The sequence below is a fragment of the Phodopus roborovskii genome, unplaced genomic scaffold (genome assembly GCF_943737965.1).
Source record: "Phodopus roborovskii unplaced genomic scaffold, PHOROB, whole genome shotgun sequence".
Lineage (NCBI taxonomy): Eukaryota > Metazoa > Chordata > Mammalia > Rodentia > Cricetidae > Phodopus > Phodopus roborovskii.
This window is the reverse complement of record NW_026126433.1, coordinates 41,314,834-41,333,326: the sequence shown is the minus strand read 5'-3', so window position 1 is coordinate 41,333,326 and position 18,493 is coordinate 41,314,834.

Below are 18,493 nucleotides of genomic sequence, written 5' to 3'. Positions count from 1 at the left end.
CATCCTGAGGAGCTCTTGAGTGATTTTCAGATGACCTGTTTTCCCTGGGAACTGGTCTTCTAATGGGTGCCAAGGAACAGATAGTAGATGCATGGAATACTTTTAGGGGTAGCCATTTATGAGGGAGGTGGGATACCCTGTGACCCTGGTCCTCCCTGTCTGTGAAGTAGCCCAACGAGAGGGTGTGGCCATGGCTCTAGGCAGTGGCAGCATGGTCATTCCTGCTGCTGATCTGCTGGAAGACACAAACAGTGTCTCCCTGTCACGTCACCACACAAGGAGAAGCTATCCAGGGCCTTCTGTCCTTTGCATCTTTGCTCTGTTGTGTTCATTCTACCAATTCCTCAGACCAAAGGCCTGTCACATTTGCCAAGGCTAATCCCTCTCTTGCAGGTGTCATTAGAGATGATGGTTGGGAGGAAGGCACAGCCATTAGCAGGAAGATGTTAAGATGCCCATAGCACAGGTCAGGGAACCAAGGAACTGGTAAGGGCTGTTCAAAAATAGTCTGGAGCCTTGGAGCCCTACTATCTGCCCTCATTAGCTTTCCAGGTCTCATCCTCCCCATTCCTAAATCCATCTGTGGCATAAGGAATGGGACCCTCCTTGGATAGTTTCAGGAAACAAGGGGAAGGCACAGGACAGATACACAGACATACCCTGCTATTTAAGTTGCTGAAAGAGCTACTATCTGTGAGTGCGGTAGTTTTTATCTTGATGTTTGCGTGCTAGCACTGGGCCTATTGGAAAGGGAAATTAAGCAGAGATTCAGGTTTCTTTTTTCTTTTTCTTTTTTTTTTTTTTTTTTTTTTAATTTTGGTGAGATTGCCTTTTTGGGGTTTATAGCCTGAAAATCTAGGAGCTATATGTATATATAATATATATTTTTAACTTATTAAGTTTTGAAATGTGACTTTGCAAGATTGTGAAAAAATTAAATAAATTTGAGCTAGAGAAATGGCTCAGTGGTTAACAGCACTTACTGCTCTTTCAGAGGACCCAGGTTCAGTTCCCAGGTCACAGCCATTGGTAACTCCAGTTCCAGAAGGATCCTTGCCTTTTACTGTCCTCTGCAGGTACCACACACACATGGTGCCCACACATATGTGCAGGCAAAACACTGCAACACATATAAAACAGAAATAAGTAAATCTGGCTTTAGACACATTCCCAGAGGAAGTCACTCCACCATTACTAGATAATTTTGTGCCCTGGGCTGTTGGAACTGTAATGTTGGGAAATGATGGAGGCTGATGGGGTGGTCATTTACGTTTGCAAGTTCTCAATTTTTAAATTCAGTGGAAGTAAGTGGATGTTTCCTCCTGATAACTACTGAGTCAAACCTGCTTCTCTCTGGGGTTAGCTCAGAAAACAGCTCCCTTAGAATGGAATGTCAGCAGGCTTTCAGTTAGGAGCTCAGAGAAACATGCCTGTGTCACTCTTACCCTGCTTTTAGTATAGCATCTTCACCATAGCCTACTGGCTAGAGTCTGTGGTTTTTAAAGTTCAGAGTCCTGTGGTTACAGGATATTACATCTTCTAACTTCTTCTTGATGAAGCTGCAACACAAAGCTGGCACCTCTTCGCCTTTCATGTTAGCAAGAAGTAGATGTTGGGCTGGCGAGATGGCTCAGCTGTTGAGAGTTCTTGCTGCTTTTGAAGAGTACCCAAGTTCCATCCCCAGCACCCACATCATAGCTCATGGCTCACAACTGCCTGTAACTCCAACTCCAGGAGGTTCAGTTCCCGATTCTGGCCTCCATAGGCATCTGTATACACATGACATCCACTCACAGACTCACACACACACACACACACACACACACACACACACAAAACAAAGAAGGAGTCAAAGATGTACTTACAAGTGACAGCACCATGTGAGTCACTCATAAAATTTTCCCAAAAACTGTTACTTAAAAACAGAGAAGGAGCTTGGGATTCAAACTGATTTTTCTCTCGTATCTAAAGAGACACTGACCTGGTTCAATCCTATCAGCCCAAATCTCTGTCCTAGACAAATATTCAGTAATCACAGTAGCAAGATGCTTTTAGACATGGCTGCTGTGACTAGAACATTTGACATGAGAGAACTCCCACAATTTCACAACTCCAAGACTGTATTTTAGTCTCACCATTTTACTCTGAAATGTGACAGAAATATACTACGGAACCAAACTGGGACTTGTGTTCACTTCCTCCCACATTGAAAACTTTCAGGTCCAGCCTCGGCTTCAGTAGCATATTAGAAGCAGCCAGGGTCTGATCCCATGGCCCCCTTAGCCTGAGCTCATAGAAGTGCCCACCTAGGAAAGCATTCTTCCCACCTTAGCCCAAGTGGCCCACTGCTTCCCCTCAGTAGGTGCACAGGCCTGAACATCCAAGTGAGACAATTTCATACTATAGCTCCCTCCATCACAGGAATCAACCTCCCAAGCACTCTGCTTATTTCCACAATTGATAGAAGCTTATTGCCATCTACAGACCCATATTCTTTACCCATGTGGTCTTTTCATCACTTGTAGGCCATTTTAACTTACATAAGTAATGACTTTTTCCTGATAATATGAACACAATATGTCATCATTTTAGCCAAAAAAGTAAAGCCTAGAAGGAAGATAATGAAATGAAGATGTTGTCATTCCCTAATAGCACTCCAAGGGGGGTATTCCTCCCCGGTCCCCATTACAGGAATTATGGGTAATTTTTAAGTAACTACTGCACTACCTATGAAGATATCACCAGAGTCCAAAAGGAACTATGCACATAGAAGAAATACAGTTTTCTCCTGCTTAAGAAAATTCTATTAGTACTCTATTAGCTTATATTTTTAATAATTAAGCTTAAAACATAGTTTATTTTGGATATTACTAGAACTTTCAGCAACTATATCTGTCAGGTATACATAGAATCTATGAAAAAAAAAAGATTGATAAACCTGTGTGATTAGGAAATTTACTGAGTACTGTCATGGCTAGCTGGTGTCACAGAATGACCCTGTGTTCCACTAACTGTAAGCATTGCAGATTTAGTGCATGAAGAGACCTGCTTCTATTGGGTTCAAGAGCAAAAGAGTAAATGAGTCCTTTGTCAAGGTCAACAAATACCACACTGATGCACTTTTTTCTGTCCTTAGTCGACTTGGTGACTGTAGTTAAATAAACCAGGAAGTGTGGCATATTCCCCAGTATGCTAATCCTGATTGAACTAGCAGATTAACTTCACAGCAAGTATGCATGGATTGAACTATCTTAATTATCAGCTCTAGCCTCTGAGTAGATGTCAGGTTTCAGGAGACGATGAAAGCTATGAAGCACTCTACTTTGAGATTCTAGACTTTTTTTTTTTTCCCTCGTCATGGTAATAAAGTTCTACCAAGGCCAGTAGCACAGTATCCATGATCATCTAAGTGTGTGGGAGATGGGTAAGCAGCTCCGATGGAAGAGGGCTTGCTTAGAATGTCTGCCACCATGAGTTCCTTCACCAGCACCACATATTCCAGGAATGGTGGAGTATGCCTTGAATCCTAGCACTTGGGAGGTAGAGGTTGGAGGATCAGGAGTTCAGGGTCAACCTGGGCTACATGAGAACCTGTCTTACCATGTGTTTAAGAAATGCAAGAAAGATGTATTGTTCTCTCCTTTAATGATTATGTCAGTTTACAATAAATAATGGCCATGGACTATTTCATACTCTCAAATAAGTCTTTATAATGCAATACCTGTTCTTTCTCTAAAACCCAAATAAAGAATTTTAAAACTTGGTTCGTCTGTCTTCAGAAAGACAAAACAAATGAATTTCAATATTAAGTGGTTAGTAACAGGAACAGAAGCCTAAAAAGGTTTTGGGGTGTGTGTGTGTGTGTGTGTGTGTGTGTGTGTGTGTGTGTGTGTGTGTGTAACACCAAGCTCCTTTCTACAGTCTTCCCAGGATAAGCCAAGTAAAATTTTCCTTTACTGTGCCCAGACATTTGAACCACAATCACATCAAGGGATAGAATCATCTAAAACCTGTACTGTAACCTCCGACATCATCAGGAAACTGGATTACTGGATTACATGTCCTTTGTCAAAGGTCCTTTACCCAAAGCCCTTCCTTAGCTTGGGATGGCAGTGCCACCGTGAACAAAGCTAGTAACTGTGGACTGACAGCAACCTAACACAGACATTTACTGGGCCCTGAATGACTTCAGGTCCATTATCTTATTCCAGCCCTCTGCAGCATGTTTCCTAAGAGAGTTATATAGCTAACTATGTAACTATATAAGCCACTATTTGGACCTACGCCATTTAGCTCCGATACAAATTATTAACTACTTTTACCTTCTGAGGCATAGAGCTGGCATAGGTTCTTGCCCTTAAAGAACCCATGTAAGGTCAGTCTGGAGCCAGATACACAAATATATAAAGTTAGAATAACATCAGGATTCTCTGAAAGGCTAGATTAGTCAACTTTATGTTTCTGTAATAAAATGCCTGAGATAACTCAGCAGGAAGGATGTATGAATACAGTGCATAGTTAGCCCTTTTCTTGTTGGGTCTGTGGTAGGAGCCCATAACGGAAGAGGCTGTTTATCTCATGGCAGCCAGGAAGCAATGAGAAACTGAGCCCCAGTATCCCCTTCAGGTGACCTAACTCTCTCCCACTAGACTCCACCTCCTGAAGATTCTGTCAACTCCCAGTAGCACCACAGGCTGGTATCTACACCTTCAACATATGACCTTTGAAGAACATCTGGAATGTTGACATCTCAGATCCCTTCTGTGGAGGTTAGCAAAAATTAGGAAAGAAATGAATAGCAGAGAAAAGTCAAGACCAGGCAACATGGCTGGAGACGTGTCCCCCACCCCCAAGAATTAGTCTCACAAGGAGGAGCTCTGGTGGCAGAAAAGACATAGGACTTTGATAAGCCGTGGTGATGAGACCTTGATCCTCTTCCTTTTCCAAACCCTTCAATCAAAGCAGTGTGTGGTTTTCTAGCTCTGTTCTGTGAGAGAGGGAGTAAGGACAGGTTCTGTGTGATACAAATGATGAAGAAGAAAGCATGCTGACAGTTCAGCAAGGCAAGCAGTAGAAACAACAACAAAAAATACTTCCCTCCATTCAACCCACTGTCACTACCAAATTCTTAGGGGATTGTAGGTCAAACCAGTTTTTGAATCTCAAAGGAAACCTGCAAATGACACTTGGTTGCCCAATACATGGTGTCTTAAATAGGGGACTCTTCTGTTGTAACCCTGTGATTTCTCTTTGGCTAGAGATTCAGATCTAGTGTTTTGCTTACCACAAAATCTATAGCATGTTTCTCTGCATTAAGTTCATGTGATATGATCTATACAGTCACTGAAGAGAATCCTTCCTTAGTTCAGTTAATGTTAATAGCTGTTGGTTATTGAAGATGTAACTTTCCACCAGACATTGTGATAGGCATTACAAGCATCACTCATTTAAGTTTTAAAGCAGTCTTAGTCACATTGGAGAGATAGCTCAGTAGTTAAGTGCATTGTCTCGTCTTCCAGAGGACAATGGTTCTATTTACAGCACCCACATGGCAAATCACAACTGTTTCTAATTTCAGTTCCAGGGGATCCAAAGCACATACATAACACATACATATACTAAAAGAAAACATTAAAGTATTTAAAAAAGATATCAGCCATAGACATCATTATCCACACGTCACAGATGAAGAAATAGAGGGATTATCTTACCCAAGATCACACAATTAATACATATAGTGAAGCTGGACATTGACATTAAGTCTGATTATAAAGTCACAATGTTCTACACTGCCGTGCACCCTTTGAGACTGTCCATAAAGGATGACAACAGTCAACAAGGCAGAGAGAAAGAAACCAAGCCACACAACATGTGCAGCAGGGTGTTGAGGCATGTTCAGGAGAGGAGACCATCACTAAGAGGCAAGGACCCAACAGTGCTGAGGAGGTTGCCATGGGTGATTCATTTCCTTAGAAGACACAAACACAATGCTGACTGCATGGAGAGCAGCTGCTGCTCTGCATCCCTTGGGGTTGGCTTTTGTAGTCTCCATCTGTATGAGTTATATAGTTGCACCCATTGCCTCCTCTTCTGTTCACAACTTTTCTTTGCCTGAAGAGTTTTCCTCACAGAATTAACTCCTAGTGAGGGTATTGGACCATGAGATGGTGAGAGATTACTAATCAGCCAGTACATTGGTCCAGCACTGAAGGATACATCTTACAGTAAGTGAAACACACTGTAGTAATAAATGGGCCATTTTATGACATTAACTGCTTGCAAGACTTTCCTGAAATCCATGCTTCCTTAGATGAAGAACCTGGTAAGACTAATTTTAAAAAGTGCTGTCTCCAGATGTTTACAGGCAGAACCTATAACACTGTAAAGAGTGAACTTGGTAACCAGGAAGAACTCAGAGCCTTGGACACCATCTCTGACTCCCATTTCCTAGGTGTCCAGCCTGACTTCTCAACTCTCTGTGGCCATCCCCATTGCCTGGTGGGATTCTTGGACTGTTTCCCCACAGACGGTGGGATAGAAGAAATGACCATGGAATGTGAATCTTTAACCACAGACTCAGCTCCAGCCTCTAGCATTGGGCTGTGGGAAACTGCAGAGAGACCAGACAATACTCTTTCTGGAGATGATATTTAAACAGGACCTCTTCCCTGGTTCCATGGTCACCCTTAGTTCCCACAGAAGAAAAGACAACTTCCAAAAGTTGCTGGCCAGCCTAAAAAGAATAAAGTTAGACCCAAGTTGGTTGGTCCCAGGGGAGGTCTGGGAGTGGGAGCTTCACTGTCCAGGGTCTCAGCATAGCCACAGAGTTCACGCCCTCATTTGACTACTGGTCCCAGGATATAAATGGTGTGTTTACCACATTGCCTCTGGTTTCAAGTTGCTGGAATTCCCCTCTGGTAAGCAGCACTTTTCACATCCGACCAGCACATTGCCCCATTGAGTCTGGCAGCCTCTTAGAAGACAAAAATCCAACAGCCCCTATACAACCAGCCAGGCCCTTTCCATCAAACCACCAGCTGGGAGGAGCTGGAAATCCATCTTAATTTGAACAGCCTGGGCAAGAAAGGGGCTGAAGCCTCGAGACCTCTGTTGCAAATGGCTTTGTGGCCTACCATCCTGGTGAGTTCTTCTAGAGGCACATGGCAACTGGCAGCACACGTGGGGCTAATTCCTCTCTTCAGGAGCTGTAATCTGGTTCAGGCAAGCAGAACAGGAGCTAGGCAGAAGGAGAACTGAACTCACAGAATTTAGATATTTTGTCCTTCTCATCACCTCTGAAGTAGATGTTTGTTAAATACCTGCCATTCCTATAAGACAGTGATGTTCAGACAGGCAGGAACTGTCTCACAGTCTCAGCCGTCGTGTTAGGTCCAAGAGTGCTGTGTGGGCAATGTGCTCTGGACATAGGGTTTGGGCATGTTAAACTAGTATTTTGAGTTGTGTTGTCGGTGTCTTTACAAAGCCAAAACATACATTGTCTTTCCAGAAGAGTATTCGATAAACTGTCATTTGTCATGTGTGTTTACATGTGGCCACATGCCAATAGGCACAGTACACTAACAGTGCAGAATGCATGGGGGCCAGCACTGGCACAGGACTGCCAGAGAAAGAACCCAGCCTTCCCTCAACAGACGGGCCATCGTTAGCTTCCCCTTCCTCTTCTCGTTTCCTCCCACTGCCTTTTCCCCCCTCGGCCTCAGTCTGCCAAGTTAGAAGCAGGTCGGCAGCTACAGCCCCTAGATTGCTGCAGCCCCTGAGAACTTTCAAGAAAGGCAACTTCTACTGAGTCAGACCCTGTGGTGATCTGAATGAGATGGTCGCTGTTGTTCTTTTGCTACAACTATTGCCTAAGAAACACAAACATGAGACTCAGTGCCCATGTGGAGTTTATTGAGAAAGGGGAGAGAAGGGGGGTAACTGGTGGCCAACCAAAAGCAGGGGAGAGAGAGAGAGAGAGAGAGAGAGAGAGAGAGAGAGAGAGAGAGAGAGAGAGAGAGAGCAAGAGAGAGTAAGAGGGGGAGGCAGAGAGAAGGGGGTCTTGCGCATGCGTAACTGAGTCCTCTGGCAGCCAGATAAAGCCTGGCTTAGCGATGACATGACCAGGAGCGTCCCTCCCATCGTTGGGGGCGGGGGTCAGCAGGCTGCTAGTTCCTAACAGTCGCCATAAGCTCATATATTTGAATCCTTGATCCTCAGATGGTGGAACTTCTGGGGAAGGGTTAGGAGGTGTGGCCTTGTTGGAGAAAGTGTGTCACAGCGGGTGGGCTTTGAGGTTTCAAAAGCCCACACCAATCCCAGGTAGTTCTCTTTGCCTAGTGATTGTGTTTCTGAGATGTGAGCTCTTAGATACTGCTCTATCGTCTTGTCTGCCTTCCTGCTGTAACACTCCCCTCCATGATGGCCATAGACTCTAACTCTGTGAAATTGTAAACACCAAATTAAACACTGCCTTTGCCTTTGTCACAGTATCTTATCACAGCAATAGGAAAGTAACCAAGACAGACCCTGAGGCTGCCTAAGCACACTAATCTATTTAAACAGGCCCCTAGAAGGATCCTCTTAGGTGTCTGAGAGGCCTCAGGGGAGATGCCTGTCTAAGGTCTGAAGCTAAGGACATCCAGGCTCTGCCACCAGCTTCTGTCTTTTCTTTTGGTGACTGCCATTTTGAAAATCCACAGGGGTCAATCGTGAGCATTCAGTTTCCTGTCCTTTGGTCCTTTGTTGAATCTCATGGCCTCCTGCTGCCCCAGGTGGCTGCATTCCCAGCTGAAGTGGCAGGAATCAGGACCAGTCCTTGACCAGGTGCATATGCTCAGCACATGCCCAGGGCCTGGGGTTTGAATCTGGGGAGGAGGCGTGCTGACTACTTGCTTTCCTCCAGGTTCAAGGCTTCTGGACATTGGGTTTCTGAGGAATCTTGCTTGAAATCACACTGTTTGCTGAAGAAGGAGGATATCTCTTAGGCTGTTGATTAACCCTTCCTGAGATACAGGCTGGGAAAGCTCAGGTGTACCTGGAAGGGGTCCTGGGCCCTCCTCCCTCTCTTCACAGTTCGCCGAGCTCCGTAGAGTATATCCAGTTGACTACGGGCTCTCATTGCCTTTAGCACAGTTCTCTACATACTGGTGGCTCCCAGTCTCTGTGACCGATTGGAGTCATTGAGAGTCTACTGGAGGTTGGCTCCACCCCCAGACATTCCAACTTAATTGCCCTAAGGTATGAGCATAGGAATGTTACATTTCCCCCAGATGATTCTAATGTATAGAAGAGTTTGGGGCAATGTCTTCTGAGACCTACATCTGATGTTTATGAAACAACACAATGCAAGACACTGAGGGTAGAGCAGGGTTCCAGGGACACACAGAGAAAGCTGTGTTTAAATAATCAGAGTCAAGACTGAACCAATATCTAGTAAAGAAAGGAAAGGAGAGAGTAAGTGGGCGGGTAGCTATTGGATTCTCTCATGGAGATGACGTCAGACATTCCTCTGTGATGTTAGAATGGGAAACGTGAAAATAGCCATGGCTGCAAATGGAACTTTCTGTGAAATGGCATGTTATGTTCTTGGAAGGAGAGGAAACGACCAGGAGGAGAAAAGAAAGAGGGCAGAGTGGGGGCAGGGAGGCCAGGAGAGAGAGAAGGAGGGAGGGAGGAAGGAAGGAAGGGAGGGAGGGAGGGAGGGAGGGAGGAAGGAAGGAAGGAAGGAAGGAAGGAGAGAGTCTGCTCCTAGGCCTCTGGCCTCAGAGGAACTGACTAGAAATGAAATGAACAAAGGAAAAGAGAAGAGGTTTGGGTGTGAGGGTTAGGTGAGAGAGGACAGCAGCTGACCCAGGAGAAGCCTGGAGCAACATGAGGACAGATAAACTAAGAGGAAGAAGAGTGATTCCTCTTCTTTTGTTGGATCCCAACGCCGCCCGCCCTCTGCCCGAGGTGGCTGCGTTCTCAGCTGAAGTGACCAGTCCTTGACCCGGTGCATATGCTCAGCCAAGTCAGCATGCACCCAGGGCCTGGGGTCTGAATCCAGGGAGGAGGCGCGCTGACTACTTGCTCTACTACATGGACTTCGGGCTACTGAGGAGTCCTGCTCAAAACTGAACACAGAAGCATCAAGCATGGTAGGTGGCCAAACCCTCCCAGCCTTGGGCTCCTGAGGGTTAGGAGGCTTCCTGGGAGGAGGCTTAGCATGCAGCTCCTGGTCAGATTGGTTCTCCAGGGAAAAAGAAGGAGCCAGCAATGCCTTCCTTCCTTTCCCTCCTCCTCCTATCCCTGAGAGAAGATTCCATGCCTGGAGTTGGGAGGCCAAACCCTCCCTCTTTGAACTCTCCTGGGGAGAGAGAGTAGTGTGAGAACATAAGAGCGGTGCTTGAGGGACAGGCAGGCTGGCTGGCTTCAGCCTAGGATCCCATATATGTTTATTGGGGTGCAGAAAAACAGCTCAAACCCAAGCTTGGCACCACTCTGGTTCTTATATCAGATCCTAGTGACTTCTCTTGGGAGAACCATCCAAAAACCAAGTCGGGGGTGTGGGGGGGAAGAAAAGAAGAAACTTAAAATCAAGGAAAGTTACACAAGCTCTTAAAGTTTTGGAAGAAAGACTTTATAACGACAGCGACATCAAGAGACTTTCTCATCATGGAATGTGCTTATAGCCCACCTGCTATGACAAGCCACTACAAAACAGAAAGGCCAACTGTGTCACATGGGGGTTGGAAGGAGGTTTTGACTTCCAACATGCCTTTCATAGGCAGGGAGGTCCCACCTTCGATAGTGAGACTAGCTGGGAAGATGCAGACATAGCACATACACACCCAAGTCATTGAGCCCTGCATCTAGGAGCTGCCTCGGGCACCCCTGCCTTTCCAGCCAACAGTGTCCTATGGGTGAGAGGTTCAGTTCCTGGCAGGCCCCCAAGCTTTCCATGCAGCCCCCTCTCCATCTTGACCACTGGCCTGGGTGTCACCATGGAGAAACAAAAGGTAAATGGGCTTCCTCAGAGGTCAAAAGGCAGCAAGGCCTGGAAGCTACAATCAGTCACTTGCTCTGAGATTTTAAGAGCAAGTGACTCTTGCTCTCAAAGGGCAGGGGCCATGGCCCCTCCAAGTCAGGAGCATGTCTCCTGCAGTCACAGAGGGTGAGATGGTCTGTCCTGCAGGAATGCTGTGACCAAAAGGGCATCCCTGTGAAGGCTCTTTCTGTTCTGAAAATGCATCATGGAAGAAAACAGCCCCTCCACAACAGAAGTGGCCATTGTGAGGTGAAGGAATCAGCATGGGACTAGAGTGTGTGGGAGCAGAGAAGAATTCCCCAGCCAGTGATGAGGGCTAGAAGGGCAGAGTAACCCAGAGGCCACTGGAGCCTGGTGGGTATCGGGGGCTATTGAGGGGGTGAAGTGACTCAAAGGGTAATGGTGTGGCCACCAGCCTAAGGGTCTGAATTCAGTCCCTGGGACCCTTATGGTAGAAGGAGAGAAGTGACTCCCAAAAATTGCCCTTTGACCTCCATATGTGTATATCATAGCACACACATAGTGTAGCCCGCGAGCCCACAAATAAATAAGTTTATTTTTTAAAATGTAAAGGTCCTATTGTCTGACACAGAACCAGAACTTTCTGTTGGCAACAGGACATCCATCCACTGCTGTCCTTGCTGAGCTCTGACAGGGCCAAAAAAATGTTTTTCAGAGACAACTAGGCTAAGGAGGAAAACGTGGGAATGAGAGGCTCTGAAGCGGCCTGATATAGCATATGTTAACACACAAGTGAATAGGTTGGGGGGGCCCAGGGGAAAATAGGGGTCTTCCTGTGTGTGCATGAGGCATTGAGAAAAGGGGAGAATGCCAGCCATGTTGACTGGGAAAGACAGTTGATCAAAGGCAAATAAGATCTCTCAGAGGCTGGGTGGCCTCAGTGGCAAAGGCCTGTAGTGCTCAGGGAAGAAGCAAAATGGCTAACAGATAAGGCCTTATACCTCAGTGTGTTGCCTCAGTGCTAAAACTGGTCTTGAGCAATCATAAAGTGTTCAGGTGGCTCTCTGAAATTAGATCTGTTTCAAGAGTCATGCTCGGGGGCCCTAGGGAGGACTGCGTAGGATTGGGCTTGCAAAAGTAAGTTCTTTGAAAGGCACAGAGCATTGCTATGGTGGCTTTTCTTGGTTGTCAACTTGACAGCATCTGAACTTAACTAAATACCAAATGGATGGGTGATGGGAGATGTCATGCTGTAAATATGTTTCTCATACTGGTTAATGAATAAAGCACTGTTGGCCAATAGGAAAGCAAGATAGGCGGGACTAGGAGACAAGGAGGATTCGAGGAAGTAGTAGGGAAGAGTCAGGAGGTAGAGACTGGAGAACAGAGGTCCCGGCCCACTCTCCGGTAAGATGAGACCACGTGGAAATACTTAGATGAATAGAAATGGGTTAATACTTAAGACAGAGATAGCCGATAAGAAGCTAGTACATGGCCAACAGCGTTGTATCAAATACAGAGTCTCTGTGTGATATTTGGGGCTGGCGCTGTGGCTGTGGGACCAGCGGCGGGAAAACCTTACTCGTAACAGATGGGCACACCTGAGAGGAGTTTTTTATTAATTAAATCATTTGAAATCTTTTGAGGTGGGGGGACCCACCTCTACTCTGGGCCAGCCCTTCTGCTGGCAGCCTGTATGAGGACACAGAAGAAGGAAGCTAGCTCGCTCTTTTGCCTGCTTGCTCTCATCCTTAACAACAGCAGTTCGCTCCTTCACTGGCATTAGAACCCACTTCTTTGGGATTCCAGTGTATACTGAAGACCAGCTAAGACACTCAGCCTCAGGAACTGAACAACTGCTGGGTTCTTGGCCCTTTCGTTGGTAAACAGACATTGTTGGACTGGCTGGACCACAGCCTGTAAACCATTTAACAAATCACCATCCTACAGGATGTTTCTCTAGGGATCCCAACAAATACAAGTGCTTTTCACCAGTGGTCCAAATGCACCTCTTCTCCTTGAAATATTGAGCTCTATGGCCCTGGGGTACAGGAATCCCTTTCCATCTGGACCCAAGAAGGCTTTGGGGGCTTTTTCAGTGACTCCTTCAGTACTGACAACAGAGTTAATATTTATTGAGCCCTCCCTTCATGATCCTAGAGGAACACACAAAGGATGTCTCTTAGCCATGGCTCACTAGACAAAGGGTGAACATGGTCAGTCCGTGTGCTCAGCAACAGAGGTGTTGGGCCAATCAGGGAGTTTGAGCTAGAAACAGGGACAGGATACAACTGTGGACACTCATGGTGAGAGAGCTGGAAGAGGCTCCTTGTTCTGTCATGTGGAACTACATGCAAGAGGGATGGGCAGGGAGAAGGATGAAAAGGATGCCCTTGAGAGCCCTCAGGGATGCAGAAGATCAACACAGATCCTGCATTTCCTGTCCCGGTCTCTAAGAGCACAGCCATTCCTCACCGGAAATTGGTGGGCTGCCTGTTGTGTCCTCCTGACAGCTGCCCTCTGTTTGAGTGGGGCAGAGTGGGAGGGGACTGTGCTCTGCTTGGATCCCTGTGAAGAGCACTCCCCCAGGTCTCTCCCAGCCACAGGCTCCCAGACCAAATGCCAGCTTATCAGAGGTCAGAGGGAGGAGCCCGGGGTTCTTTAGAGGGTAGCAGGCAGACCAAGCGTCTTTCTCTCCAACCTCAGCCTTGCTTCAGTGAAGAGCTGGTTGCTACGGGACTCTGGGAAGTTCACCAGAGTTCTCTGGCCCATTCTTGGCTCTTGTGGCTGTTGGCTGCTCTCTGACTCCCTCAGGCACTGCCAGATTTTCCTTGGTACTCCCGGGCCAGACCATCTCCTCCAAAAAGAGAACTCAGCTGAGGTCACTTGGAAAGTAATCTGAAATGGGGCTCTGCCCCACATTGCCTCAGCCAACTAGCCTTTGTTCTTGTGTTCTTTCTGACTCATTCTCTCTCGTTGCCTGCCCATGTTACAATCGGTCACACTGTGGTCCCCAAACAGGAGTACTATGCAGCAAAAGTTTAATATGAGTTGTTTACATCCAGTGACTCAGGGAAAAGCATTAAAAATTGAGCACCCTGGGGACACTGTGCGTGACATCTTTGTAACCATTGGTTTCCAGACTTCCAATGGGAAAACCCTCATGAGAGATGAGCTTCATCCTACAGCGTCACACATTCCTGAAGAGTCATGGGAAATCTGCTCATCTATGTTCTGACTTACTCCAGAAACACATGCACACACCAATGTACACGAACACACACGCACATGCACACACACCATACACACACACACACACACACACACACACTCCAGCATGGCAACTTAGAAAGAAAAGGGATCATTGAAAACATAAAATAAATCTGGTAGAGAGGCAAGGCCAGCATGAACACCATAAAAATCCCACATGTTTCTGATGAGCCTTAAGCTTTCCAGCAGCTAATATGAAAAGCGAACTTTGTATGAGATGAACTTTGGAAAACTGAGGCGGATTTTGAATGTGTTAGTGGAGGTTGCTATTAAATATAATGTTTATAGTGAACATCTGGTTTTGTTTTGTTTTGTTTATTTTTTTTCTGCTCAGCAGCCCTTCTTAGAGGAACTGGCCCTTCCTAACTTGGTATAATGAAGGTGGGGTTGTCAGTCAGAACCCACCCTGGGTATGAGGTAGTGCTGGCATCCAAACTCATAATCAAACACTCTTGTGGAAATCTGAATCTTTGTTGGAGTCCGTGGGGAGCTGTAGGTGTCTAAACCAGAGGCTCCTGTGGAGGCACCATCTTCAGGAGACAAGTCACAGAGTCCTGCTGTCCATGACTGGCCTGTTCTGTCCTTCCCATGATCTGATTTCCCACATTTGCTTCTGAGACTGTGAACTTCTCTGTTTTCCCAATAAATTCCTTTTGGCTTAAGAGAGCAAGAAACTATTTTTGTGGCTTGTAACCAAGGACTTCCAAAGATATGGGGTTAATAAAAGCTTGTATAGAATATGAGAATGCCCTCAAAAAGCAAATATTTCATTCTGTGTTGGCTTCTTAGAAAGTGACAACGCCAGACCTTTATTGGTGATTTCACAAGAGTTGGGAAGCAGCTAATGAAGCATATAGGAAAAAGGCTCCAGTTCTGGGGTGCTCATGGGAAGCCAGAGAAAACTCTGTGGTCAGGAGAGCTATGTTCATCTTTAAGTTATCCAGGACCCAGTTTTCAGAAAATCAGATTGACTAATACCGCTCTTCTAATATTAATACTGTGCTCAGTGAAGCCCTGAGTGACCTCACTTCCTGCAGGCTGTTTTACTAGTTAAACTACTATGAGGCATAGAGCTATTTCTCTGGATTTGCTAAAGAGGCAGCTGGTCACCCTCAGTCCTTGGCAGTGCAATAGGTCCTGGGGCAGAGACTGTGGACTCCTATAGGAAGCCCATCTCTGTGTGTCCAGAGTCTGCCCTCTTTGAGCCTCAGTTTCCCTGAGTTTCATCATGACCACACTGTCACCGGCTGGCCTATGAGCACTGATGAGAAGCCTGTGGGCAGGAAGGCTCTGAAGAAAACAGGAGTTGAGAGTACCTGAACACTCCTGCAGGAAGCTCCATGACTTTAGTCAGATTGCATTTTGTGCCAACTCTAATTTGCCTTTGCACATTGTGTGGTCTAAATCAGCTCCTCACAGATCCCTAATGTTCTGGCATTATAAGTTAGTGCTCAGAAGGGTCCCGGGTAAAAGAATGGGCCACTTCATCTGGGTGAGAGACCATCCCTGCAGGGACCATCTGTTCACAGACATGACAGAAGGCAAGCACAGCCCATTACTGAGTTCATATTTAGAGCTACCTTTGTTGTGCTGGGGGAGTGAGTGGACATGACTTCACTTGGATAAGGCCTTGCAGACATCCCAAGTGTCGAGAAAGACAGGACACAGTGGCTGGGAAGTGTCCCGAGACTATAGGGATCTATAGGATATGAAAATTAGTTTCAACCAAGCCTGCCTCACATTCCAAAGGATGGATTCCCAAGTTTGAGGCAATCCACAGCCAGGACTCAGCAGGGAATGGCCCAGAAACTTTAAAACTCTATACTGACATTAAAATCATAAAGGCATTTGGAGTTGGTGGGGGGAGTTTTAAGAGAATGTTTGAAGGATTCCTTTGGAAATAGCTGTGTTGGATCCTGCTCTCTTTCTGGGTGGGGTATGCCTCCTCTTTATGCAAGGCTGTGGGAGGATGGTTTTTAACACACATCTGGTGACACTTAATCCATGTTCTTATTGTTTGGAGGGGGCACAATGGGCCAGCAACAGACACCCATTTGGACAGCCTAAGATGGGAAGATGGACCAACAGACTACTTCTCAATAATAATTAGTTAGCTGAGATGAGCCTGTACTCCCAGACTTTGTCAGGATAAATAATGTGTGAGAAATTTCTGTGGGCCGGATGTGGCCACATATGAGGTCATCTTGGGTCCTGTCCAAGTGGACCATTCGGAAGGGCAGAGGAGACAGCACTAGATTTCTCTGGGTTCGGGAAAGGAGGACGTCTGGGTGGAATAGAGGTTAATCACATGAAAAGAAGATGGCAGAACATCCCTACTAAATTGTAGGGAATTCTTTCAAGGACCACGGAAATGCTCAGGCAAGCTTCTGAAATGTCTCAGAGACCTAACGCTCCAGAGCCTGACAGACAGGCAAGGCTCTCCCACTCCTGCACTTGGCCTCCTCCTCCCTCCTGCTTCCTCATTCCATCTCTCTCACTTCCTCCCCCTTCCTCTCCCCGGACCATGACCTCCTCACCAACTCCAGGACTCCTGCTCACAGGCCCAAGTGGAGTAGTAGCTGGGGCAGCAAACCAAAATCAAGTTCAATGTTCTGTTTTGCATTTTTTCCTTCTTAAATTTTTTTTCAAATTTTATTTTTATGTGTATGAGTGTTTTGCATACATGTATGCACATGTATGTGTTTCTGTGTACTACATGCGAGCCTGTTGCTTGCAGCCTAGAAAAGGACATCAGATCCCTGGAACTGGAGTTACAGATTGTTGTAAGCCACCACCTGGGGGTAAGAACTAAACCTGGGTCTTTGTGAGGGCACTCAGTGTTCTTAACTGCTGAACTTTCTCTCAAGTCACTTGATATTTTGATTAGAAAAACTGATTGGCCAGTGAGGCATTGTAGTGTACAGCAAGAACTCTCAGCACTTGGGAGGCTGAGGGAAGATCACAAGTAAGGATTAGGCCAGCCTGGAGTACACAGTGAGACACCCCCTTTCCCACATATACATATAAATACACACTTGCACACACACACACACACACACACACACACACACACACACACACACACACGCAAAGTGTGTGCCAAATTAATTACTCATATAAATCTGTATGTTGCTGTAGTTGAGTGGCCTTTGAACTTGTTATGACCTGAGATTTTTCAAAGAGGTCACTGAACTTATCCAAGCTCTTCTACAGGAGCAATAAATAAATAAACCCATCAAATAAATTGTGGGATATTGATGGCCATCCACACAATCAGATCCAGGCCCATTTGTCGAGTAGCAGGTCAAGGAAGGCCCACAAGAGATAGGTGGCCCTGGGAGGGTGTGTCTGCAGATACCATCCCTGCCTGCTGGTTGAGCAAGGGGAGCTTGGAAACAGTAGGAGTGGGCGTGGCTGAACACCGACTTCATAGTGCCACTGGGAAGTGCTCTGCCCAAAGTGAATTTTTAGGCTTAACATCATATATATATATATATATATATATATATATATATATATATATATATCTTTTAGATGTATTTACTGTGTTTTATGTATATATTTTGCCCCTATGTGCCTATGGACCAGTGTCATGGATGGTTGTGAGCAACCTTGTGGGTGCTGGGAATTGATCATGGGTCCTCTGCTCTTAACAGCTGAGCCATCTCTGCAGCCCAACTTCATCTTTAACAGGAAAGTAGAGGTGAGAGAACTAAGCTGACTGGTGGGAGAATGGGCAGAAAGGCATTCCCACAGAAAACCCCAGTCTATCTAGCAAGGCATTGCATGCCAAGGCAGGAAGGGAACCATCCACATGAAAAATACTTGACCAAGATAAGCACAAGGACCTTGCAGCCTGATACTTAATTTTGCCAGGGGCCAGGATTGGGTAAGGTTTGATGTTGTGGGGAAATTGGGTAAACACTATGCAGGAAATCTCTACTGATTTTTTTTTTCACTTTTCTGGAAATCTAAAATTAACCTCAAATAAAAAAACTTGTAAGAGAGGAAAGACTTATGCTATGAAACCCTAAGTTCAATGTGTGAACACAAATTGTCCAAACAGCCCAACTGTACAAGATGTCTCAGACCACTGGGAAATTAATGTGGATCAGTGGTAAAGAGTTCAAAGAACTGCCTTCTGCTTATTGAGTGGAAGTCATGCAGAAAAGCATCTTTTCCTGTCAGAGATGCTTACAGAATGCTGGCATAAAATGGGGAGCTGACCAGTTTAGA